This window comes from Coenobita brevimanus, chromosome 49 (genome assembly GCF_032717465.1).
Source record: "Coenobita brevimanus isolate Jiangsu-jjx chromosome 49, ASM3271746v2, whole genome shotgun sequence".
Taxonomy (NCBI): Eukaryota; Metazoa; Arthropoda; class Malacostraca; order Decapoda; family Coenobitidae; genus Coenobita; species Coenobita brevimanus.
The window spans coordinates 21,891,984-21,919,643 of NC_137002.1; the positions used below are offsets into that span (position 1 = coordinate 21,891,984).

The 27,660-nt window shown below is 42.5% G+C and overlaps 1 pseudogene; it reads left to right on the forward strand.

Moving 5' to 3' along the window:
* LOC145399552 (cell adhesion molecule Dscam2-like) overlaps window positions 1-27,660 on the forward strand; it is a 248,756-nt pseudogene that overhangs the window by 151,731 nt on the left and 69,365 nt on the right.

Below are 27,660 nucleotides of genomic sequence, written 5' to 3' on the forward strand. Positions count from 1 at the left end.
TTCATACTATTTCATACTTCATACAACACACATCCTATCATCATTCTCCAAACACACACACACACACACACACACACACACACACACACACACATCTCTCTCTCTCTCTCTCTCTCTCTCTTACCCGACATTTCATACTCCTCTCACGCTCCTGACCGCTACACTCTTCCATATCACTCTCAGCTTTATCAAACACTAAGCCACCTCTCAAGCATACGCTCCACATACCCCTTCCTCTCTCTCACGACAGTCCTTATACACGCGCACTCCTGTCAGCTGTCTACCCCTTCCCCCTCACTCTCCAACAACACCCAACACACATCCCTCACACTCAAACATACACCCTACCCACACCCACGACACTACTGCCATCTCCCCTACACTAACAACTCCCAACACACATCCTCATTAACATACACCCTACCCACAGCCACGCCACTCCTACTCCCCCACACTACCTCACAACACACCATTCCCAGATCTCCAAGACAGAGCGCCGTTCCTCCTCCTCCCTCTGCTCGAAACTCTATCCCGACGAGCCCAAGGGAAGAGAGCCTCATAAAAGCTCTTTGCCTCTTCCAGCAGACACCCTTATCACGCGAGACGAACATCCAGGGCGTGGGTGTTTTAAACGGATGCCTTGGGACTGTCTTGAGAGAGAGGGACGAGGCCTTGGGATGTGTGTGATAAACGGAGATACTAAAGATGAGCAAGGAGGAAGGACAGGAGATTGAGGGAGAAATGAAAGGTAGAAGGGTAGATGAGAAGAGGGGGAAAGCTAATGAAGGTTGATTGTAGAGAGGAAGAGATTGGAATGACAGGGAAAGATAGTGAACTTTTGGAGGATGATGGCGGAGAGAGATATAGGAGGACTGGAAAGAGGAGAAAACAAGGCCAGGGAAGAGAGGGTACAGCATAAGGGAAACGAAATACAAGGGTTGAATTAATGGAGGTTGAAATTAGAAGACAGGAGATAGGAATGATATGACAAAAGATGGGAAAATACAAATATAAAAGGAAAGGGAGAAAAGAGTATTATGGTAGGTTGGGTGCTTCTTTTGCTGGTGTCGATCGAAGGTGTGTAGAGAATTCGTGATACTGAAGGTGGGAAAAATAAGATAAATGAAAAGAATAAGGAAAGGTAGAAGGAAAGAATAAGGAAAGAATAAGGAAAAGACGAACTGAGAGCGAAAGCGAAGAGAAGGCACTGTGTGGAAAAATTTGTGAGTTATCCTTGTCAGTGTCAGTCAGAATTCTGTAGAGTTCAGAAGAGGGGAAAATAAAAGAAATGAGTAAAGAAAGGAGGAAAAGAAGGGAGAAGATGAAAGAGGAAAGGAAACGTAGTGTGGGGAAGGAGAAGGATTGCAAGGGAGACGATCTATCTATCTATCTATAGCCCGACGCCCTAATCCCGCAAAGGGTGGCCGCAGACAAAACGCCTCCAAGTCACTCTGTCACCCACCATTTGACTCCCCTCCCCCCAACTCACCCCCCCCTCCCTCATATACCTCTCAACTCCATCCCTCCACCTCATCCTCGGTCTACCCCTCCCTCTCCCTCCCTCCACCTCACCTACATACACCCTCTTGGTCAGTCTTTCATTCTCCATTCTCTCCACATGTCCAAACCACCTCAGTGTATTTCTCCTAATCTTTTCAACCACATCCACATCTACCCCACAACGTTCCTTCACTTCTTCATTCGTCAACCTGTCCCTCCACGTCACTCCACATGCTCCTCTCAAGTAACTCATTTCCACTTCTCTCACTCTTGACTTGTTCCCCTCTTGCAAGGTCCACGCCTCGCTTCCATACGTCAGGGTAGGGATCACAATACCATCATGCAGTGACTTCTTAACTTCCATACTCACCTCCCTATTTCTCATCACTGCTTTCAGTGTACCAACAACCTTTCTTCCTTGCTGTACCCTTTCACGTACTTCATCCCCCAAAGTTCCATCCTTACTCATCACACTACCCAAGTACTTGAATGCACTCACATTCTCCATATCCTCACCATCCAACCTCACTGCACACTCTGTGACTTCATTCCTCTCAAACACCATAACTTTACTTTTGTTTACATTAACTTTCAGCTTCCTCCTCCTACACACTGTCCCAAATTCATTCACCAAACCTTGCAACTCCCATTCATCTTCACTCAACAATACTGTATCATCAGCAAACAGCAACACCGGAAGCTTCCAAATCTCACCCTCATTCATTAGGGCCACCCCCACATCCACTGCTCTACCTTGCACCTCCTTTACAGCCCCATCCATATATATATTATACAGCCATGGAGACATCACACACCCCTGTTTCAGTCCCACATTGAGATCAAAGAACTCACTCAGCTCACCATCCACTCGCACCGTAGCCCTAGCTCCCTCGTACATACTCTTCACAGCACTCAACAATTTCCCCTCCACTCCATATATACTTAATACCTTCCACATACCTTGCCTATCTATTCTGTCATAAGCTTTCTCCAAGTCCATGAAGGCAGCATACACTTTCCTTCCCTTCTCTAGATACTTCTCCACTAAACATCTTAGAACAAATATCTGATCTACACACCCTTTTCCCTTCCTAAATCCCCCTTGTTCTTCTCCAACTAGCTCCTCTGTCATATGCCTAACCCTATCAATGAGTATTCTACCATATATTTTACCAGTCACACTAAGAAGGCAAATACCCCTATGGTTACCACATACTTCTCTCTCCCCTTTTCCTTTGTACAGAGGAACAATTATACCTGATTTCCAGTCCTCTGGAACCCTTCCCTCTTCCCAAGCCAATCTACACAACTTCCATATCCACTCCACAACAATCTCACCCCCATACCTAAGCATTTCACCACACACTCCATCAATTCCTGGGGCCTTTCCCAGCTTAATCTTCTTCATCGCTTCCACTACTTCCGCCCTACTGATCTCTTCCTCCCTCCTCTCATCTCTTCTTCTCCCAGCCATTCCCCAACCACTTATACTCACACTGCTCTCACTCTCTACATTCAACAAATCCTCAAAGTGCTCCTTCCATCTCCTCAATTTCTCTCTCTTCTCCACCAACAATCTATTATTCCTATCTTTCACTCCTCTACTATTTCCCCTTTCACACTGCCTTACTTTCTTTACCTCCTTCCAAAACAATTTCTTACTCTCCCTCCATTTCACATTCAGATTCCTCCCAAACTCTTCATCCACTTTCTTCTTACTCTCCTTCACCAGACGAGAGTAAGATAAATCGTGATAAGACTTGTGAGAGGAGATTGCGTTTGGGGAAAAGGGAAAGATAATGATGTGAGCGAATGCAGTTTGAGAGAATCAGTTCAAGAGATGGCAGGAGAGAGATTAAAAGCCCCCCCCCCAAAAAAAAAAAAAAAATCAAGAGACGCTTAGAAACATCGGGTAAATTCAGAATAGTACTGAACACTAGACAAAAAAAAATCTCTGCTCACACTTCACACTAGGCAAATCTCAATGCACACTTCACACTAGGCAAATCTCTATGCACACTTCACACTAGGCAAATCTCTATGCACACTTCACACTAGGCAAATCTCTATGCACACTTCACACTAGGCAAATCTAACATCACAGGAGATGATTGTTACTTACTGGCCGATGATTCACCTTGCTTTCATGAAGATGCATTATATCGCTTGCATGCTGCATTTCATAGTCACTATTGTCATTATATATATTTTGGTGGTAACAAGTCGATCATCTCAGGTCATCACGAGCTATACTGATCATTTATCATTACATGGGTGGATCCAACACCATAATTTCCGACCCTACGCATATACAGAATACGTCTTTTATTGATACTCATATTTATTTCTCCCACGCAAACCATCCTTCCTAACAAATGCTACTTAGTTGACTTAGAGTAAGGGAATGTTGAACCCTCATTACTTCGGACAATTATATGGGCAACACCTCAAAAAAATTTCCGGATCCACCTCAGCATCACCTCTCTTCTGCGTGGTACTTTTTGGAGCTACAGAACACTGTCAAAAAGGAATGTCAGTTTAGTGGTGGATGGCTTCACAATGGGCGCTGGACTGAGAGCGTCCTATCCTATGGCAAGTATTTCTGAATGGATAGTGTTCTTGTCTTTATTTTGTTGCATACTCTTCCTTCATCGTGTATTGATAAAAACAGCTTGTGTATAATTATATTTATGAAAAGTTAGGGAAGATTATTTTGCCCAGGTATGAAAATGTAAAAAATGGAAAAAGCTCATACTCTTTTTTTCTTTTTTCTCTCTCTCTCTCTCTCTCTCTCTCTCTCTCTCTCTCTCTCTCTCTCTCTCTCTCTCTCTCTCTCACCGCAGCCAGCTACCACATCACAACCCCATCATTCACGTAACAAGATTATTTTTCGCATCAGGAGTGAAGGAAATGAAGACGAAAAATAAAGAAAATCATGCGTGTCTTCCTCCTGTCTTTAATAATCTTGATTATTCTTGGTTCTCTTCCTTTTCATTCTCATTCCTTCCATCCTTCCTCTTCCTCTCACCTCACTCTCTCTTCCTTACCTTCACCCTTTCACTTTCTTTTCCTTCCCCTCACTCACTTCTTCCTCTCATTCTCACATCCTCCCTCTTCCCCCCTTTCTCTAACTTTTTCCTTTCTCTCCTCTCCCTTCTTCACTCGTTTTTCCCTCGTTTCCCTTTCCCTTTCCTCTCACCCCTTCACTTCCTTCCCCTAGCTCACTTCCCCCTCTCATTCTCACATCCTCCCTCTTCCCATCTCTCTCAAGCTTCTTCCTTTCCCACCTCCCGTTCTCATCCATTCTTCCTTTATTTTCCATTCCCCTTCCTTTCAACCCCTCACTTTCTCTTCCTTCTATCTCACTTCCCCCTCTCATTCTCACAACCTCTCCCTTTCCATCTCTCTCTATCCTCTTCTTCCTTTCCCTCCCCTCCCCTCCTCTCACCTCGTTTTCCTCTCCCTCTCCCCTTCCCCTCCTCCTCACCTCCTCCCTCTTCCCCTCTCTCTAAGCTTACAGCTCTTTTCTCGTCTCTTTCCCCCTCGGCCATTCATTTCCATATCCTTCTCTTGCCCTTTCCCATCTCACTGTTCTTTCCCTCTCATCTCCCCATCTTTCCATTCATTCTTTCCCTCCTCTCTCTTTGTTTCTTCCTCTCCTCTCCTCTCTGCCCTATCCACATTTCTTCCTCCTTCCCTTCCTCCTACCCATACCTCTTCCCTTACCCAGTCCCTAACACGTCTTCCTCATCGATTTGATTTTGGATATTTTTTGCATAATTTGGTTAATATGCTTTTGTACGTTATTTATGATGAGTATGGTGACTTTGGTACGATTTATATAACAGAAGAGGGCAGTAAGGTGTTACAAACAAAATAAATCGCTTAGGAAAAGGTGTTAGGGAGCTTCCTTAACCTCTCCCTCTTCTTTATTTTTTTTTTCTCTCTCTCTCCTTACCTTCTTCTCCCCTCCACCTCCCCCCAAATCTCTCACCTCCTAACCTTCCCTCCCCTCCTTCTCTCCTTACCTCCTTCCCTCCTTCTCTCCTTTCCTCCATCTCTCCACCCCTCCCCTCCACTCCTAAGGATATTAGTTTTAATCAGCTTACAGGGCCCCGGCGCTGCCTTTTTGTCTTCGTCTCTGTCCCTCCCTCTTCTTTCTTCTTCCTCGATAGATAGATAGATAGACAGATAAACAGATAGAATGATAGATAGAGATAAATAGGTAGATAGATAGAGATAAACTGATAGACAGATGGATAGATAGACAGATCAAATGATAAACAGAGATAAAGCGATAGGTCGATAGAGATAAATGGCTAGATAGATAGATACATACGTAGATTAAATAGATAGGTAGATAGATAAACCGATAGACAGACAGATAGAGATAAATAAATATATAGATATACACAAATAAAGACAGACATTACATAGATATTTGATAGATAGATAGATACAAATTTCTTTCCTCTCTCACTCGTCAGTTATAGACCAAAATCAGCCTAACTAGGACGGTGAAAGACTTAACGAGCTGATGACCTCGTTGGCCCCTAATTGGCCTGTTATTATTGTTAAAGTACCTGGAGAAGGACACTAAAGGTGATTAATTTTACCTGTGGCTTCCCTAGGTACGATTTTAGCGTCAGTGTTATATATGGGTGTGTTTTGTTATATGTTGTAGATAGATAGATGGATAGATAGATAGATAGACAGATAGATAGATAGATAGGGAGGTAGGTAAGTAGATAGTTAGACAGACAGATAGATATAGATATATGGATAGATAGATAGATACAGATATAGATATAGATAGATAGATAGTCAGGTAGATAGAGTGATTAATAGATAGACAGATACAGATAGATAAATAGATTGATTGATATAAATAGATATAGATGTAGATAGATAGATAGATGTACACACATACGTACGTACATACATACATACATACATAGAAAGATGGATACCTTCATACTTACATACATACATACATACATATATACATACATACATACATACATATATACACATACATACATACATGGACAAACAGACAGACAGAAAAATATATAGATAGACAGATAGGAAGGTAGATAGATAGACAGATAGACAGATAGATACATACAGAGAGACAAACAAGTAGATCTATAGATGTGTGTGTGTGTGTGTGTGTGTGTGTGTGTGTGTGTGTGTGTGTGTGTGTGTGTGTGTGTGTGTGTGTTACCATTACATCTCATGAACGGCTTCAGCTGTCAACATGTAACCTTCATGGTATCAAGATATTCAAAATCTTGGACGAGTTCAAAAAAGGTCACTCGGGGTCAAGGTCACCAAAATGGCTGTCAAAGGTCAGCTACACGGGCATCTGGTAGCGCTCATGACTGGAATGTCACTCAACCATATTGCAGAACTTCTGCCTGTCAGAATTATTTCATTCCCCGAACTGCATCTCTCTGGAACTCGCTTCCCAGAGTTGTTTCCCTCCAAACTTCAACCCACAGCTGTTCAAGTCTAACTGTTACAGATATTTTATGAACAGACGACACCAGTAATCTGGTGTGTGGATTACTTTTTTTTTTTATTCATATGTTTTTCCCTCCTCTGTTCTGTTAGTTAAGAAAAAAAAAATAACTAGACATGGATTGGCTTTTTTTGTGAAACGCGGCGACTGAATTCCGTAGAGTTTTGAGAATTTTCTTCACATCTGGTTTTTAAGTAGCTTGTAACTTGGCCAACAGTATATTCTGGTGGGCGATTAGCATTCGGCTGCCAAATGCTTTTCTTTCATTTTTTTCTTTTTTTTTCTTTTTTTCCCATAGTCTGTGCTGCTTTCCTTTCTCGTGAAGTAAGCCTGGTTGATTCGTGGACCATTGAGAGAAAAATATCGTTCAGAGCCACATTCATATGTAAACAGACTGCCTCATCTCAGAGTCTGGGACAGTAGGGGGTTGGATGGATGGATGGATGCGTGGTTGGATGGATAGTTGGATGGATGGTTGGATGGATAGTTGGATGGATGGTTGGATGGATGGTTGGATGGATGGTTGAATGGATAGTTGGATGGATGGTTGGATGGATGGTTGGATGGATGGTTAAGTGAATGGAAGGATGGATGGTTGGGTGGTTGGCTGGATGGATGGATGGGTGGATGGAAGGATGGATGGTCGGATGGATGGAAGGAAGGATGGATGGGTGGATGGAAGGAAGGATGGTTGGGTGGAAGGAAGAATGGATGGGTGGTTGGATGGATGGTTGGATGGGTGGATGGAAGGATGGATGGTTGGGGATGGATGTTTAGGTGGATGGAGGGATGGATGGTTATGGATGGAAGGACGGATTGTTAGGTGGATGGAAGGATGGATGGTTAGATGGATGGAAGGATGGATGGTTGGGTGGATGGAGGGATGGATGGCTGGGTGGATGGAATGATGGATGGTTGGGTGGATGGAAGGAAGGATGGTTGGGTGGGTGGAAGGATGGATGGTTGGGTAGATGGAAGGATGGATGATTGGGTGGATGGAAGGATGGATGTTAGATGAATGGAAGGATGGTTGGTTGGGTGGATGGAAGGATGGATGTTAGATGGATGGAAGGATGGATAGTTGGGTGGAAGGAAGGATGGATGGTTGGGTGGATGGAAGGATGGATGATTGGGTGGATGGAAGGATGGATGGTTGGGTGGATGGAAGGATGGATGGTTGGGTGGATGGAAGGATGGATGGCTGGGTGGAAGGAAGGATGGATGGTTGGGTGGATGGAAGGATGGATGGTTGGGTGGATGGAAGGATGGATGGTTGGGTGGATAGATGGATGGATGGATGGAAGGATGGTTGGTTGGGTGAATGGAAGAATGGATGGCTGGGTGGAAGGAAGGATGGATGGTTGGGTGGATGGAAAGATGGATGGGTAAAACAAAAACAAAAATGCTAGTAAAGAGCTTAGAATTAGAGATAGAGTTAGAATTAAATATCAGAGAGAGGAAATGAAGAGGGGACGACGGGAGAGAGGGAAATGAGGAATAGGAGGGAATGGAGGAAAAAAGAGAAAGAGAATGTAATGACCGAAGGATAAGGAGAGAAACACGAGAGTAGAGAGAGAGGGAGAGATAGAGAGAGAGGGAAAAACTGGAAATGACAAGGAACAGCAGAGGGTGAAGGAAGGGAAATGAGAGAGGGAGGAGAGAGAATGTAAACAGGTGGAAGTGAAAGATAGTGGGTAGGGAGAGAGAGAAAGAGAGAGAGAGAGAGAGAGAGAGAGAGAGAGAGAAAGAGAGAGAGAAAGAGAGAGAGATGAGAGAGAGAGAGACAGACAGACAGACAGACAGAAACAGCGACAGAAGCAGACAGACAGACAGACAGACAGAGACACAGGCAGAGACAAAGGCAGACAGAGGGCCAGACAGAGCGCCAGACAGACAGGCCAAGGAACAAAGAGTGAGAGGAGTGTCAACATGAGGCAGGGAGACTGACAAACATTATCACTCAACCTTTTCCCTACGATGACCTCTTTTATACTTTCCCTTTCCTGCCTTGAGATGAGAATAAGCTTGGGGTGATGTCTTGTAGTTCTTGTTGTTGTTGAGATAATGTTATTGTGATAGTTGTTATTGATAGTGCCACTGTTACTGATATTGTTGGGAGCGGGATGGGTACTTTTGCATAACAGACAGCAGGGCAGCCTCTTTTACCAGTGCCACCGCGTGAAGGCCCCCTCTCCAATAACCAAAAGCTACATTAAACCTGTCTATTTCCAAACCTCCTCTCTAGAACTTAAGAAAATCGTAAGAAGATATAAAGAATTACACTGAGAAAAACGTCATTGTTGAGAGAGACTTCCCCCTTCAAGACAGAAGGCTACTCTCAAGGTGAAGGAAACTGTCTGGAGGGAGTTAAGTAGAACAGCGAAAATTTCTGACGTATTGAAGAGGAATATACCAAGAGAGTATATGGAGGGAGAGAGAGAGAGAGAGAGAGAGAGAGAGAGAGCAGACATCTTGGGATAAAGAGAGTGATCTGAAACACAGAAGTAAAATTCGAAATAAAAGGGGAGAGAGAGAGAGAGAGAGAGAGAGAGAGAGAGAGAGAGAGAGAGAGAGAGCAGACATCTTGGGATAAAAAGAGAGTGATCTGAAACACAGAAGTAAAATTCGAAATAAAAGCAGAGAGAGAGAGAGAGAGAGAGAGAGAGGGGGGGGGAGGAGAGTTAAGAAGAGAATTAATTTTTTTTATAATGAATGGAGGAAAGAAAAACAAAGGGAAAAAAATAAATCCATGTGCCTAAAGGCACCCTCCATTCATAAAATACTTATAACAACTAGATTTAAAATCGAGAGGATTAAATGTATGTGGGAAGCAACTCCCAGGAAGTGAATTCCAGAGAGTAGTAGTTCTGGGGATAAATGAATTTTGATAAGCAGAAGTTCTGCATTGTGGGGGTGAGAGTGTGAGTTCATGGGCGCTCCCAGCTGCCCGAGTATTTCGGGAGAAAATGTGAAGGGGAGGCACAATTGAAGCCAGTTCGTTAGAGCACTTACTGTAAAAATATCGATAAAATAATGCTAAAGAAGCAACATCTCTACATACTGATAACGGAGGAAGGTCCTGCGTTATGGCAGGATTATTGATTAATCTAATGGCTTTATTTTGAATTTTGTCCAACTGCCTCAGTGCAACCGCTCTACATCCACTCCACAGTGGTGAACAGTATTCGATCTGAGAACACACGTGACTTTTGTCTATTGTGGCCATCTGCTCGTCAGTGAAGAACTTACAAACTCTGTACATAAGTCCCAGTTTTTTAGAAGCATTTTTAGCAAGGGATTTAACATAAGCTGTCCAGCTTAGGCTGGGGTTTAGAGGAACACCTAGGATATCAATTGTAGTTGATATGGGAATACTGACATCATTTAAAATTATGTGAGAGTCTAAGGGATTCTTTCTATTGGAGAAATTAATGTATTTAGTTTTCTGAGCATTAAATGAGACCAGATTTGTTTGTCCCCATTGATTAATTTTAGAAAGGTCCTGGTTCAGAGAAATTGCTGTGTTTATTTGGGAATTTATAATATCAAATTGTGTAAAGGAGGTGCTATGTGTGAAAGAACTATGAAGGGTCGAGTCATCAGCATAAAAGTGTATTGAGTTGTGCGTGACAGATAGGAGGTCATTTATATGAATGAGAAAGAGGGTTGGTGCCAAAGCTGATCCCTGAGGTACGCCAGCATTTATGGGATCAAACTGAGAATAAATTCCGTCTACCATGACCCGTATTTTTATACTGTGAAGGTAAGAAGAAATTAGAGGAACCAGTGATGCAAGGCCATAGTGTGACATCTTAGACAATAAGGCCTGGTGCCATACTCTGTCAAATGCTTTTGAAATATCAAGTGCAACTGTGTGTGTTTCACCATGTTGGTCTATTGTTTTGTTAATCTGATGGGTAAGAAGGCAAAGAATATCTACAGTTGAACGTTCCTTTCTAAATCCATACTGCCGATCATTGATCAATTTTTTGATTTCTAGATGCTTGACTATGTGTTTGTTAATTAGAGTCTCAAAAACTTTACCGAGAACGGAAGTTATTGCAATTGGTCTATAGTTTGATCGATCAGAAGTTGCCCCCTTTTTAGGAACAGGATGGATATTTGCTTCTTTCCAAGGGGCTGGAAAAATTGAGGTACGGATGCATAAGCGGAAAAAGATTGCTAATACAGGAGTAAACACTGAGGAGCAATTTTTAAGTACTAATGAAGGAATTTTATCTGGAACAGTGGCTTTGTCTGCTGATAGATTCTGTAATACGGCTTGTACGTATCTGGTGTGAATCATGAAAGGAGGTATTTGAGGGGAATCAAAATCAAGTAAAGGAATATTATGATTTTCTGAATTTAGGGTTGAGTTTATTGAAAAAATATCAACAAGAAGGTTGGCTTTTCCACGTGGGTCACTTACTAGATTTCCTTTGAGGGACTGTAAAGGTGGAATGGAAGAGGTGGTAGTGAAGTTAGTTTTGAATTAATTAAGGGTTGACCAGAATATTTTGTTATCATTTGGATTATTTAGTAGTTTGTTAGCTTGTCTATGTAGAAAGTTTGATTTAGAAAGCTTGATAATAGTTTCGGCATGGTTTCTGATATTTTTATAATAGTTTAAGGCTTCTTTGGTTTTGGTCCTTGTATAAGTGTTATAGGCTATTGTTTTATGTTCTGTTGCTCTAGCACAATTGTGGTCCCACCATTTAGGAGAATTACATCTTTTTCTGTAACTATGATGGGGAATGAATGTTTCCATGCCGACTTTAATGAAATCCTGTATGTGGCCCAATGTGGAATTTGCATCATGGAAGAAAAAGGAGGTCCAAGGAACATCCATGAGAAAATTTTGAAGTCCCTCCCAGTCCGCCCTGCCATAGTGCCATTTAGTCATCATGACAGGTTCAGAGCAGGAGGGTGTGGTAGGAGTGAAACTGGTGGCTTGAATCAGACAATGATCCAAGGATCCGAGGGGGGACTTCACTTCGACATTATAATGATCTGAATTGGTTGTTAGAAAGAAGTCCAATAGGTGGGGATTTTGATCGGGGTTGTCTGGTACACAGGTGGGTTGACTGACTAACTGGGTAAGATTAAATGAGTCTGCATATAGCTCACATTCAAGACCAGAGTCATCAGTTCTGGGTGAATAAGTGAGCCATTCGACATTATGGACATTAAAATCACCCAGAATAGTAATTTCTGATGCAGTATTAATGTTGAGGACACTTAGTTGTGAAGACAGAGAGTCAAATAAACTCGGCTCTGAAGGGGCATTAGGGGAACGATAAACACAACAGAAATACTTAATTTTACCCAAAGAATTTAATTTGTATATGGAATAATCGAAATAAGGACAATTAAATTTAGTAATCTCCTCCAAGGCAATTTCTGATTTAGCAAGGCAACATACACTTCCTTTGGGTCTGAAATTTTGAATCAAGATATAACCAGGAAAATTAAATCTAGCTAAATCAGAGGTGGAGCTTACTTGTGTCTCTGTCAGAAATAGCAGATCAGGGGATTCAAACTGGAGGAAATTTTGAACAGAGATGATGTTGGAGTGAAGTCCCCTATGTCACGAGTTGGCGCGATTCTCTATTTAACCCCTTAACCGCGGGTTGTCACTTTCGTGACGCTTGGGAGCAAGGGATCATACCGCGGGGTGTCGCTTTTGTGATTCTGTGTTATTTTGAATTCACCCGGGCTTCCAAGTGGGGGCTTGTATCATCTATCAGTACTGCCAATGTCCAACACTAGTCAGCACTCCTAATCTCATCTGTATTCCCATCCATTGTTGACAATTTAGCCATTTCTCCCCGTTCTTGACTCCTCTCCCTACCCCCTCTCCATTACCCTATCCTCTCGCCTGCCCGGCCGTGCTACACTAAGTAAATCTTCCCTGGAATTTTTCACTGATTTCATCCATTGAAATAAGCCCTATGTCCTATTCTTATACCAAATAATATATACAAGAAAGAAATAAGGTAAGTGAGAGTGCCATACACCTGGAATTGAATAATTATCACCTGGCAACACCTCACGTACACTCGTTCGCTAATTTTCGCCGTTTTTTTCCCCTTGAAATATGCCATATAATCTATTTTCGTAATAAATATACATGTAAGGAGGGAAGTGAGAAGCCTAAGTGATATTTACATTCACCTGGAACTACCTAATTTATAATGTATTGTCTAGATTTCCTGCCAATCATTTGAGTGCTAGACATAGCTGTTTCAAGAGCTAACATTGGTAGCACTGAATATCCCCTATGTAGGCCTCTACCCCGGCCCTCCGTTATCAGTTTACTCTCATCTTCCGAAGTGGGGGTACGTATGTTTCTTCTTGCTGACTTCTAGGACTTTTTCACCCCCATGCAAAGGGCCCTGTGACCTTTACCCCCTACTAAACCTCGTGTGGAAAGAGGTAAAGGGCTGACAATTGATAAAAGAGTGACTACGATCTTTCTATTGAGTAAAACAGTGCAAGTGGAATTGTAAATAATGTGTAAATAATGTGTAAACAGCAAGTGAAAGTAATGAATGTAAATATACGTGAACAATGGAAAATAGTTTTATAAGTTACTTCAAGTGACAGTGCATAACACAGTGTAAATAAAATAGAAATGTAAATAACGTAAATAAAATAGAGAACGTAAATAGAAATGTAAATGAGTAGTATTATAAGAATACGAGTATATACCCTAGGAGTAATGAAAGTGAAAGTTTCACTCTAGCATGTCTGAATGCTATGAATTATGAGAGTGAAGATGAAAGTGTCATTCACTCTCAATGCTAGTATACAGGACGAGAAAGTGAATGCTATGTATTTTACTGAAAGAAATTGAATCCCTACAGTGACAATAAACTAATACTACTGATGGAAACTTATGGATAAAGACTGTAGATATATATAAGTGTTATATAGTAATAGAAATATAAAGTGTGAGGGGTTTAATGAATAATAAATGACAGAGTGCCTAGAGCGAACTAGCGCAAGTGCGACGATCAGATGCGCTCGTAATTTTCATTGCTTTCACAGTGTTTTTTTTTTTTTTTAGTATGGATCCCAAACTACTTGAAAATTGTAGAATAGTGTTTATAGTGTTTGTATCTGGCTGTGGTAATCATATTACGGGTTGTCGGGAAGTGTAAAGTGGAGACTTCGTTACCCTACTTCAGAGGTCTCCACAAGTCCTACGGTAACGACGAAGGCTCAACAATCATTCCAGGAGAAAGCTGAAGGTATGTGCCATAAGCATATTTAATTTTATTATTCTAGGAATAATAACTGATTTTTGGCAAATATTTTTTGAGAGTCTGTCGGAGCCCAAATAACCCCGCGGCACACGGAAGTCATTGGTAAACAAGCCCGCGGTGTAGGGGTTAAATAAACTCGTGACATTGAACTTTGGTGGGAAACCGCAAATTCTAGTGAATTCCCATAAGTATCACTCAGTCAACCGCCACATATTCACCTGATCGGGAGTGTTTTCAGAACATTTTTCACTGTTTCATAAGTTATCATCCATATGCGCGACATTAGCGCTTTCAATGAGTGATTTATTATGGGCGTGTTTCGCTCACTCTGTCCGTTAGCCATTACCAGTTAGCGGCTGGCCTCAGCCCTCACCTGCTTGTTTGAATTCAGTCAGAATTAGAGCGCCGTGGGACTAGGTTCGTTGGCCCAGCTTGGAGCAGCGTGTGTACAGCGAGTTCCTGAATCCCCATCTAGCGTGAATCGGTGAGAGGTTCAGCGTGTGTGGCAGCGTCCTTCCTTAGCAACGACGCCCTCATCCCACTTAATCCACTCTCTGACCAGTATTTCTTTTCGTATGTTCCTAGGTTTATGAGTTTAGCTTTTGAGTGAGTGAGTGAGTATGTTCTCCTTATTTTTTAATTCATTTTGAAACATGTAACATAAATTTGTTCCATTGTAATTAACAAATTCACAGTTCTTTTCTCTTGAGCGTAATATAATGTAAACTCGTGTTTTGTTTCTCCACATTAAGCTTATTTCACTTATCACTCCTAGTTTGCATAAACGCTTTGCATTATTCATAATTGGTACTTAGGCCAGTCTTTTTTACTAACTTAAATCCGTTGTGCAACTTGGAGTTAATGCACCAGCAAGAACCTGCTTATCGTTCATAGCATTAGTTACTGATTGTCAGGGGTGGAGTCACTTTCTCATGAGGCTAGCAGTACTAACAAACAGCATTTGTGAGTAATTAGTCTCTGCTGTGTACTGCTGAGAAAGTAAATAAATTCTCATCCTTAGAGAATCGGCGATGTAAGCCGGCATAAAGTATCAATCATTGCTTGATTCTTGCAAGTCAATTCATTGTCCTGTTCTCAAGTAACATTTTAAAGTATCAAGCATTATTGAATATTATCCTTAATATTGAAAAATCACAAAAAACCCGTGACACCCTAATATTGCAAAAGAAAATCATACTGCACTGACAAGCAGATTTAGGCCGCCGCAACACTGGAGGTGGCACAGTCGCTTGATGACGACCGGGAGGGCCCTGTGCAGACAACTCAGCCATGCCGGTGGTGGTCACCCGACATACCACCGCACTGATTCCCAGTATAGCAGCAGCCATGGTTCTTTTTATGGGGGGCTGAGAACAGGGATGTGTTGTGGAATGGGTATGATATGTAATGACAAGATCGCTGTTTTTTGGAGAGAGGATAGCTGGTTTATGGTAATGTAATATAATGTGGATGTGCGTGTTGTGTAAAGAGGGCAGCCTGATGCCCTCCAGTGCGTGAGGCAGAAAGATGTGTAACCAGCTACCAAGGAATAGGACAGAAAATGGAATCCAAGCTATTTCTTGAGTCTCCCGTAACCTTGGCGGTAGTACTTCCATGGGCGGGGCTGCCTACCCCTACTACACAAGTAGGGGAAAAAAATCGAGGTAGAAAAGGAAAGGAAGGCTATATGAGGGAAAAGGAAGAAGAGGAGGAAGAGAAAGAGGAAGATAAGGAGGAAGAGGAGGAAGAGAAAGAGGAAGATAAGGAGGAAGAGGAGGAAGAGAAAGAGGAAGATAAGGAGGAAGAGGAGGAAGAGAAAGAGGAAGATAAGGAGGAAGAGGAGGAGGAAGAAAAGGAAGAGGAGGAAGAGGAAAAGTAGTGAAGAAAAGACTAAGGGGAGTGTGGAGGAAGAGAGTGAGTAAAAACCAAGCAACTGAAAGCAGTTTGGTGAAAAGGTGAAGTAAACGAATGTAGTTTTGAGAAATATATCTACGAAATGGAGAAGGTGACTGAGATGGAGGGGAAGACGGGACAAGATCTGGCATTCTTGTCAGTTAAGGAAACTCCCTATCACCTCATCTTTAGCGATTTATTTTGGGATATGGCTGGTTTATATCCTTTTGTAGGCTATTTATTCAGTATGGCGAAATTAGAAGGATTTGTATAACATGGAGGACGGTAAGGTGCAATAAGCAAAATGAGTCGTTTAGGAAAAGGTGTTTGGAAGCTTCCTTATCTGGCGAGAATACCGACCTCTCGAACTGGCACGAATCTGTGTGAATGGAATAGCCTTGACCTCTCCTGACCTCCATGCAAAAATTCTGACTGATAGGTCACCTCAAAGTATTTCTTGACTGATTTTTCTTTTACAAGATTTCATACTGCGATGCTTTACAATATATTACGTTGTGGTTCAGTGCAATGCGTTATCGTTCGCTATATTACGTTACAACACTACGCCGCAGTTCAGTGCATTGCCACACAACACATTACATCATTGTACAGTAGCAAATACCAGTACACCAGTTTGTATGAGACAGCCCTAGCATGTATTCAATATGGACGGTAGATGTTAGCGCCGAAGTGGTGACATGAAGAGGTGTATGGTATGTAGGAGGACTGTTGGGCCTTGATGGCAGGCTGTGAAGCCTATGCCCAGAGTCGAACACATAAAAAAAAAAAAAAAAAAAAGCTACAGTACATCGGAGTTCAATTCATTATGGTAGTTCAATGCATTACGAGACAGTACATTAGGTCATAAATAAATAGTCTATCGAACGTTATAATTCATTACATTGGGTCAGCTGGAGATAATTCGAGGTCGCATAGAAGACTCCGTAGCACCTTTTCCTTAGCGATTTATTATCCATACTCCTTAACATTTTCTTATATATTATTTCCATACCTTTAATACCGGCACTGTTTAAGTCACTGCCAGTCAATGGGATACAGTTCATACACCGTGTAGGGATCGGGCGCCCTCTTGTGGTACACAGCGCCACCACGTGTAGGCTTCTCGTCAGCGTTGATATTTACGCTGATGCCCCGCAAATTCAATTTTTCCTCAGTGAAATACGGGTTTTATAACTACATAAGAACACCGTTTTAATCGGCAAAGTTATAAACCCTCTTGGCTTGCCTGTATTATGGCTGGGTTTAGAATTTATACAAGGCGTTATACTGACCATTTCCCTCAACAGAAGGAAATCTATAACCAATATAAAACTGATCACATACAGTGATATTTTACAGTACAGTATGTATGGATTCGGAGACGGTTTGTAACAGGATACCTACCTTTCAGAAGCTTCGCCGGGTTTGAAGTATGAATTCTTGTGGTCGGTGCAGCTCGGTTCACGCGGCTTCGATCGAGGCCGGAACAGACGAAAAAGCTGTTTGGTGTGGTTTCCGAGGATGCTTCAAGGCAGCTAACGCCCTACTCATTTTAGCTTGCAAAAATTAGCTTACAGCTTTCTTTATGTGGCTTATTTATTTATTTATTCATTTATCTATTCTCATGCGATTCACCTATGCCCATACTATGACTATCACACCGCAGTTCAGTGGAGGCGGTGGCTCAATCGGTAGAGAGTTGGCCTGCAGTCCTAACGGACCCGGGTTCAAATCCCGCTGAGGCAGGGAACAGTTTAAGGATTTGAATTTCATAAAATCTGACTTTACTGATCTACTAGAAGACCCGCCGACATGTCGTAAAAATACCCCAGTTAATACCAATACACCAGTCCTATATGAGACAGCCCTAGCATGTATTCAGTATGGACGGTGGGTGTTAGCGCCGAAGTGGTGACATGTAGAGGTGTGCGGTACGTAGGAGGACTACTGAGCCTTGAAAGCAGGCTGTGAAGCCTATGCCCAGAGTTGGTCACAAAAAAAAAAAAAAAAAATACTGTTTGCGAAATTACGCTTTGATGTCACCCTCTGTTACCGAATCACTGGTGTGAAGCATTTAAGATTCAAAGGACCAATTCATAAACAAACCTCTCTCTCTCTCTCTCTCTCTCTCTCTCTCTCTCTCTCTCTCTCTCTCTTCAGGGACGTAATCGTGTTAGAGAAAACGAGGAACTTTAGAGTCACTGGAGGGGAGATTTGCGTTGATTTTGATTTGATAACCGGTATTTTTTTTTTTCCGAGGATCAAAGACATTGTCCCCGTTCTTTATTTGTTTTGGAAGACAGCAATCCGTTTGTGTGTGTGTGTGTGTGTGTGTGTGTGTGTGTGTGTGTGTGTGTGTGTGTGTGTGTGTGTGTGTGTGTGAGAGAGAGAGAGAGAGAGAGAGAGAGAGAGAGTGAGAGTTAAAACGGGAACTCTAAAACATCATCATCATCATCATCATCACCCCCTCGCCCACTATCGTATGGAGTGGGCAGGATCCAGGAACAGAATCTCACACAATACAGGTTATACATCCATTCACTCATCATTCACCCTTTCGAAATTCACGGCTATATCTCTAATTAATAATAATGTTATAGGGGTGTATATTACTGTGCACTCTTAACCCTTAATTAAGCACTAAAAGGGATAAGATAAAGTTTGCAAGAAAACTAACTTAAATTTACTGTACCCTATAACATACACAACCAAAGAAGAAACCAGGGTTCGTTTTCCAAAAGGGAGGATTCATATAGGCCTCAGGATACAAATATAAAACAAGTTATTTCTTACCTAACCAGAATACACTCAGTGGAAGCTAAGGACTCACGAAGCTCGAGGAAACGTGGGGACTTCGAAGGTTAAATCCAGATATAAATCACACGCTAGTGTAAATGGAGGAGTGAACCAAAAATGGGAAATGGTGCACAAACCGTGTGTTTTGTAATCAAAGTCACGTATTGAGTAGTGCTGGGGAGAAGTGCAACACAATGTGACAAGAATGTAATGTGACAGTAAATGGTACAAAATGTGTACAAATGACAAAAATGTGTACAGGGATGTGTGTACAAAAAGAGACAAAATGTGCAGGAATGTGTGTACATAAATGAGACTAAATGTGTCTCTACACATTGTCCTGGAGCTTATAAAGGACACTTACTCTGCCTTTCTCAGCTAATAAACCACTACAGTCGTTCTATTTTATGAAGGCAGTTTGGGTGAGACGCTCTGGGACCTCACACTGTTAGCTCTGTTGTCACATCGCCGCCGACACACGTGTAATTATTTGTGTTCACCTCTCTCTCTCTCTCTCACTCTCCTATTTTAAGCTAGTAACTACTTATAAATGAATTTTAAACACTCTGTATAGATGTAATTCTATAAAAAAGCTGTAGTATAGTATAAATCTCATAAGACTTGTCAGCGTTGCCTTTGAGACGTTGTCAGGTGGTGACACGAGGGACAGCCCTGCGTGAGTGGGTCATACTCGGTCAGTCTCCCGCCATGGAAGCTATTAAAAAAAAAAAAAAAAAAAAAAAAAACGCACCTATAGACTTTTACCTCAGGGGTGGTGTGGAAAAAAAAGTCGAAAACAAGAGAAAAAATTAAGAAAATACAATTAGTAGTAGTTAATATATAATATGAGAGAGAGAGAGAGAGAGAGAGAGAGAGAGAGAGAGAGAGAGAGAGCGCACGTGTGTGGCGACGATGTGGCACCAGAGCTAACAGAGTGAGGTCCCAGAGGGCCCGACCCAAACTGCCTTGATAAAATAAAACGACTATAGGCTGTCTTAAAAATAATCTCTGTCCATACAGAAACAATAGAGGCACCTGCTACCAATAAGGGCCTCATACACTCCACACAGAACCAATTGCGTGCCATTAAGAACGTGACGAAAGCGCCATTTAGGCTTCTAATTGGCAAACATCCCTACTTTGCTCCTCCCACATTATGTCACACCCACAGTTCAAGGACAAGAGGAACTTTCTGCATAATTAGTGAGAAAAACATCTGGTGTGTTATCAGTTGAGAAGGCAAAAGTGACCGCTAGGTAAACACAGCTGAGGACCAGGGTCACCCTTACAGCCCGCAAAACTGATAAGAAAAAAGATTTATGTTCTTAACGGCTCGCTTCTCTCTCCTTTCATTATCATCTTATCTTCTGTTTCACCCATTCACTACTGGGGTAACTACGCCAGTGACAGTAATAATAATAATAATAATAAATAAGACTGATATGCAAGTAGGATAGACCATTGCATCGAACGCCAAAATAGAAGAGGGATGTAACACAAGGGTGTTTTTTTCCGTGTTTTTCATTATGTTTGCTGTGTAATAATTCTGCATAATGCATATCCCCATGCCTACATCCACACACCTCCATCCTTCAATAGCGTCATAAAACAAAGGGCAAGGAATGCGTATCTAAAAAAAATGAAAAATACATGAGTGAAGAAATTAAACCTCATGAAAATGCTGTAGCTTTTACATAGGGGCAGATGGTGGTGCAGTGGCTGACATGTGTAGTTCGCAACTGAAAGATCTAGAGGTCGTTTTTTGATCCGGTGCAGACGGATGGCCTCGGTTTGCTTCCTCCTCACCCCACTTCACCCAGCCTTATCATTAGGGACCTGGATGGAACATTGTTGTTGTTCTTGTCCTTGAGGAAGGCTGAGATTTTAATAACTTGGTTGTCTATCTTAATGATCTTCCTGTAATCGACTGGCATTCGTCTAATATTTTTTCTTCGTCTCCTCCTCCTCCTCCTTCTTGTTTTTCTCGTCCTCCTTTTCGTCTTCCTTATCTTCTTTCACCACTACTTCCTCCTTCTCCTTCTCCTATCCTCCTCTTCGTCTTCTTCTTTTTCCTTCTCTAACACTAACCTTATTCTCTTCACCAGGCTGACTGCATACAACAAAGCTGCCAGTATCGAGACCCCCAGTGCCATCCTGTCTACCCACACTGACAATCACGCTGCGAGAGGTGAAGGGTCAAACAGTCAGCAGGAAGCAAGAGGTCAGCAGGAGGCAGCAAATCACAGGTCGGGAGGTCACGGAAGAGGAAATGACCTAGAAGTGGATGGTGTGGAGCAGGGTGACTTGGAAGAAGTATACAGTGAGGAGTTTCCTGATGGTGCTGACTTCAGTGTGGATGAGACCAAGGTGAATTCAGTGTTTGTATCACTGGCTAGATACGGATTTTTGTCCCTTTTATTCTCCTGCTTAATTAGAGAAAAGGTTGTGAATTTCCCTGCTTAATAAGAGAACACATTTGTGAATTTTCCTGCTTAGAGAAATGTTCATGAATTTTCCTGTTTAACTAAAGAAACTTTTGTGAATATTCCGACTTTATTAGAGGAAACGTTTCTGAATTTTCCTGCTTAATTAGAGTGAATTTCCTTACTCAGAGAAACATTTGTAAATTTTCCTGTCTAGTTAAAGAAACGTTTGTGAATTTTCCTGCTTAATTAGAGAAAATGTTTGTGAACATTCCAGCTTAATTAGAGAAACGTTTACCAATTTTCCTGCTTAGAGAAACGTTTGTGAATTTTCCTGCTTAATTAGGGAAACGTTTGTGAATTTTCCTGCTTAGAGAAACGTTTGTGAATTTCCTGTCTAATTAAGGAAACGTTTATAAATTTTCCAGCATAGGGAAAACGTTTGTGAATTTCCCTGATTAATTAAGGAAAAACGTTTGTGAATTTTACTGCTTAATTAGATAAAAGTTTGTGAATTTTCCTTCTTAGAGAAACGTTTGTGAATTTTCCTACCTAGAGACGCGTTTGTGAATTTCCCTGTTTGCTTAGAGAAACGTTTGTGAATTTTCCTACTTATAGAAATGTTTGTGGATTTCCCTGCTTGCTTAGAGAAACGTTTGTGAAATTTCCTGCTTGATTAGGTAAAACGTTTGTGAATTTTCCCTCTGAGAAACGTTTGTGAATTTTCTTGCTTATTTAGAGATAACGTTCATGAATTTTCCTTCTTAATTGGATGAAGGATTTTTAATTTTCGTGCTTAATTAGAGAAATGTTTGTGAAATTTCCTGCTTAATAAGAAAAACGTTTGTGAATTTTCCTGCTTTATTTAGGGAAACATGTGAATTTTCCTGTCTAATTAGGGAACGTTTCTGAATTTTCCTGCTTAATTAAGGTAAAAATTTTATGAATTCTCCTGCTATTTTAGAGAAAACGAGTCACAAAACTAACAGACTAGAGAGCCACTCAAATCAAACTTGCTTCAAAGTGTAGGAGGATTTACTGCGCCTCAGGGAAAGGACTAGCGAATCCTTGTACCATTTTCACTCATTTTCGTCTCGTCAGGTGTCAAGTTCAGCCGGCAAGGGGTTAAGACGAGCCTCGAGGGACTTGGGCCTGTCGCATTATTCCCACACAGGTAGGTCCAGTAGGTAATTAGGCTGTATGCCCACCTGGCCCACATTTAATTAAGAAATGATGATATGGAAGTGAGATAGGTGAGCAGGAGTTTGTTTATTCCTGTCTATATCTACTTAGTCATTATCATCATCATCATCATCATCATTATCCTTCTGGCCTCTCATACCCACCTGACCATGGAGAGAGAGAGAGAGAGAGAGAGAGAGAGAGAGAGAGAGAGAGAGAGAGGGAGGGAGGGAGAGAGAACCATCAACGATATCCCCAGTGAAAAATGGGCCAGACACTCATTCACTCATCAGTCAAGCCCCCGGAATCCTGGCTCTTTCTCACGTTATATTTTGTGGTGGTATTTTTTCCTTATCAATTGGCTTTGTATTACCTGCCAATTACTATAATATTTTATCTATGCCTTAATGACACCCAAACACCCAATTGGCATCAGTCTAAGGCTTCTTCTCTACTACTACTAGTAGTAGTTGTTGTTGTAGTAGTAGTGGTGGTGGTGGTGGTGGTAGCTGTAACAGTAATGGCAGTAGTTGTAGCTATAGAAGAGGAACTAATTATTTCTATTATTATTATTATTATTATTATTATTATTATTATTCTATCTATCTATCTATCTATTGCCAGACGCCTCAATCCCGTTTGGGGTGGCCACAAACAAATCGCCTCCAAGTCGCCCTGTCCCCCGCCATTTCACTGCCCTGCTCCCAACTCACACCCCCCTCTCTCATATACCTCTCCACCCCATCCCTCCATCTCATCCTCGGCCTCCCCCTCCCTCTTCCCCCCTCCACCTCACTCACATACACTCTCTTCGTCAGTCTTTCACCCTCCATCCTCTCCACATGGCCAAACCACCTCAGTGTGTTCCTCATAACTCTTCCTATCACATCCACATCCACACCACAACGCTCCTTTATATCCTCATTCGTCAGCCTGTCTCTCCACGTGACTCCACAGGCTCCTCTTAAATAACTCATTTCCACTGCTCTCACTCTTGACTTGTGTCCTTCCAACAATGTCCAAGCTTCTCTTCCGTACGTTAAAGTTGGTATGACAATACTGTCATGTAGTAACTTTTTCACTTCCATGCTCACTTCCCTGTTTCTTATCACTGCTTTCAAAGAACCAGCAACCTTTCTTCCCTGCTGTACCCTTTCAAGCACTTCACCCTCCAAACCTCCATCCTTACTCATCACACTACCCAAGTACTTAAACGTACTCACATTTTCCAATTCCTCACCATCCAACCTCGCTGTACATTCACTGACTTCACCTCTCTGGTATTGGTATTGGTATTATTATTATTATTATTATTATTATTATTATTATTATTATTATTATTATTATTATTATTATTATTATTATTGGTATTGGTATTATTATTATTATTATTATTATTATTACTACTACTACTACTACTACTACTACTACTACTACCATTATTATTATTATTATTATTATTGTTGTTGTTGTTGTTATTATTACTATTATTATTATCATCATCATGCCTTGTGTGATTTAAGCTTTCTCCTCGCCACCAGAGTCTGCCCCCCAGCTGCGGTACACGCCCATCGACCAGACAGTGACCCCTGGAGATCCTGTGTCCCTCAAATGCTCCGCCGTGGGGTCACCTGTACCTGTCATTACCTGGACACGCGACCACCAGCCCCTCCTGCCATCACACAGGTACACTAGTAAATAAATAAACATAAAGTATATCCAAGATGTACGAAGCAGTAAGGCACCGTGAACGAAGCATACTGAAACACGCATAACAACCCTACCGAGACCATAGGCAGTGCTTCGTTCTGTACCTAAACAGTGCCACTCATCCTGCCAGATCCTTAGAGGTGTCATGAATTCTGGAAAAGCGCTTATAATATGAACGACGGGAAAATGGATGTGTTCAGAACTGTTCATCATTTCCCCCTGTGTTCAGAACATGAGGGGGCCGTTTTTGGACAGCCCTGGAAACGGAATGGGGTAAAAAAAATCTCATGGTTAGGCCAACTTCAGGGGACTTGATTCAGCTGAGTCATAGGAGCCGTAGAGTGTTTGATAGTATTAAAATGTACTCTACTAACTACTCCTGTGCAGGACAAGTGGGCGGCCAAAATTTTCATGGTTAGGACAGTTTTAATATTTTCCCCTTCCAGCTGAGAGTGAGTCATAGGAGCGGCAGGGTGTTCAGAAAGTGTTAAGGTGTACTGTGCTTTCTCCCCGTGTTTAGGACGACGGTGGGCAGCTTCCGCACGGCCCTGGGGGAGGTAGTGAGCCACGTGAACTTGAGCGCCGTGACGGTACGTGAGGGTGGCACGTACACCTGCATGGCACACAACTCGCACGGCTCCCAGGCGCACTCAGCCAGACTCAATGTTTATGGTGAGTTAGCTTGTGTTTCTTGAGTCCACTTGCGACATCATAATCATCATCACTGCCACACTCACCAACATCACCATCATCATCACTGCCACACTCACCACCATCACCATCATCATCATCACTGCCACACTCACCACCATCACCATCATCATCACTGCCACACTCACCACCACCATCACCATCATCATCACTGCCACACTCACCACCATCACCATCACCATCACTGCCACACTCACCACCATCACCATCATCATCACTGCCATACTCACCACCATCACCATCATCATCACTGCCACACTCACCACCATCACCATCATCATCACTGCCACACTCACCACCATCACCATCATCATCACTGCCACACTCACCACCATCACCATTATCATCACTGCCACACTCACCACCATCACCATCATCATCACTGCCACACTCACCACCACCATCATCATCATCACTGCCACACTCACCACCACCATCACCATCATCATCACTGCCACACTCACCACCACCATCATCATCATCATCACTGCCACACTCACCACCATCACCATCATCATCACTGCCACACTCACCACCACCATCATCATCATCATCACTGCCACACTCACCACCATCACCATCATCATCACTGCCACACTCACCACCACCATCATCATCATCATCACTGCCACACTCACCACCATCACCATCATCATCACTGCCACACTCACCACCACCATCATCATCATCATCACTGCCACACTCACCACCATCACCATCATCATCACTACCACACTCACCACCATCACCATCATCATCACTGCCACACTCACCACCATCACCATCATCATCACTGCCACACTCACCACCACCATCACCATCATCATCACTGCCACACTCACCAACACCATCACCATCATCATCACTGCCACACTCACCACCATCACCATCATCATCACTGCCACACTCACCACCATCACCATCATCATCACTGCCACACTCACCACCATCACCATCATCATCACTGCCACACTCACCACCACCATCATCATCATCATCACTGCCACACTCACCACCATCACCATCATCATCACTGCCACACTCACCACCACCATCATCATCATCATCACTGCCACACTCACCACCATCACCATCATCATCACTGCCACACTCACCACCACCATCATCATCATCATCACTGCCACACTCACCACCATCACCATCATCATCACTGCCACACTCACCACCACCATCATCATCATCATCACTGCCACACTCACCACCATCACCATCATCATCACTGCCACACTCACCACCACCATCACCATCATCATCACTGCCACACTCACCACCATCACCATCATCATCACTGCCACACTCACCACCACCATCACCATCATCATCACTGCCACACTCACCACCATCACCATCATCATCACTGCCACACTCACCACCACCATCATCATCATCATCACTGCCACACTCACCACCATCACCATCATCATCACTGCCACACTCACCACCACCATCACCATCATCATCACTGCCACACTCACCACCACCATCATCATCATCATCACTGCCACACTCACCACCATCATCACCATCATCATCACTGCCACACTCACCACCATCATCACCATCATCATCACTGCCACACTCACCACCATCACCATCATCATCACTGCCACACTCACCACCACCATCACCATCATCACTGCCACACTCACCACCATCATCATCATCATCACTGCCACACTCACCACCATCATCATCATCATCATTATCCCTACCTAACTTATCCTACCCTGAGCCACGTGTGTATATTCTGGGGAAGCCATTTCGAACCTCCTTCTGTTTATCCACCCATCTGTCTATCTGTCTACCTATCTATCTATCTGTCTGTCTGTCTATTTATCTGCCTATCTATCTATCTGTCTTTGTGTCTACCTGCCTACCTATTTGTCTATCTATCAGTCTGTCTGTCTATTTATCTGCCTATCTATCTATCTGTCTTTGTGTCTACCTGCCTTGCTATTTGTCTGTCTATCTATCTGTCTACGTATCTATCTATCTACCTCTGTCTGTCTGCTTATCCATTTATCTATCTCTCTATCTACCTATCTGTCTTTGTGTCTACCAGTCTATCGTTCTCTGTGTCTGCCTATCTATCTGTCTATCTGTCTATCTATCCATCTGTTTATGTTTGTCACGTCTGAAATCCAGAAGGGGTGGCCACAAACAAATCGCCTCCTATAGAGAGTGATGTTATGATTCCAAGCCCTTCCCTGGCATAGGCGGCTGAGCATTTTTCTTTTACGATAACACAATAGAGGAAGGAAAAACAAAAGAATAAAAGATAATCCATACACCTGAATACGGGTGACCTTCAATCATAAAAAAATTCCTTCAACATATATATTTCCTACAGCACTGTGAAGAGGTCAATGTAGTCATCCACGATCCATCTCTCTCTCCTCTACGTCAAGCAAGCAGCGTGCATTGTATCTCTAAATTCACACTCCTTCTTCCATTGGTCAGCCTTCTGTCTCCAAGGTCGATACATCACAGTGAACGTTCATAATTAAGTTCAGTACACGGGTCATCAAGCTGCCCTGACACATATATTTTCCACGACCGATCTACATGTTTGATTTATCAGCGAAAATTTGGTAAAGCGAGTGATGGTGGTAACGGAAGCTGATGAGGAAGT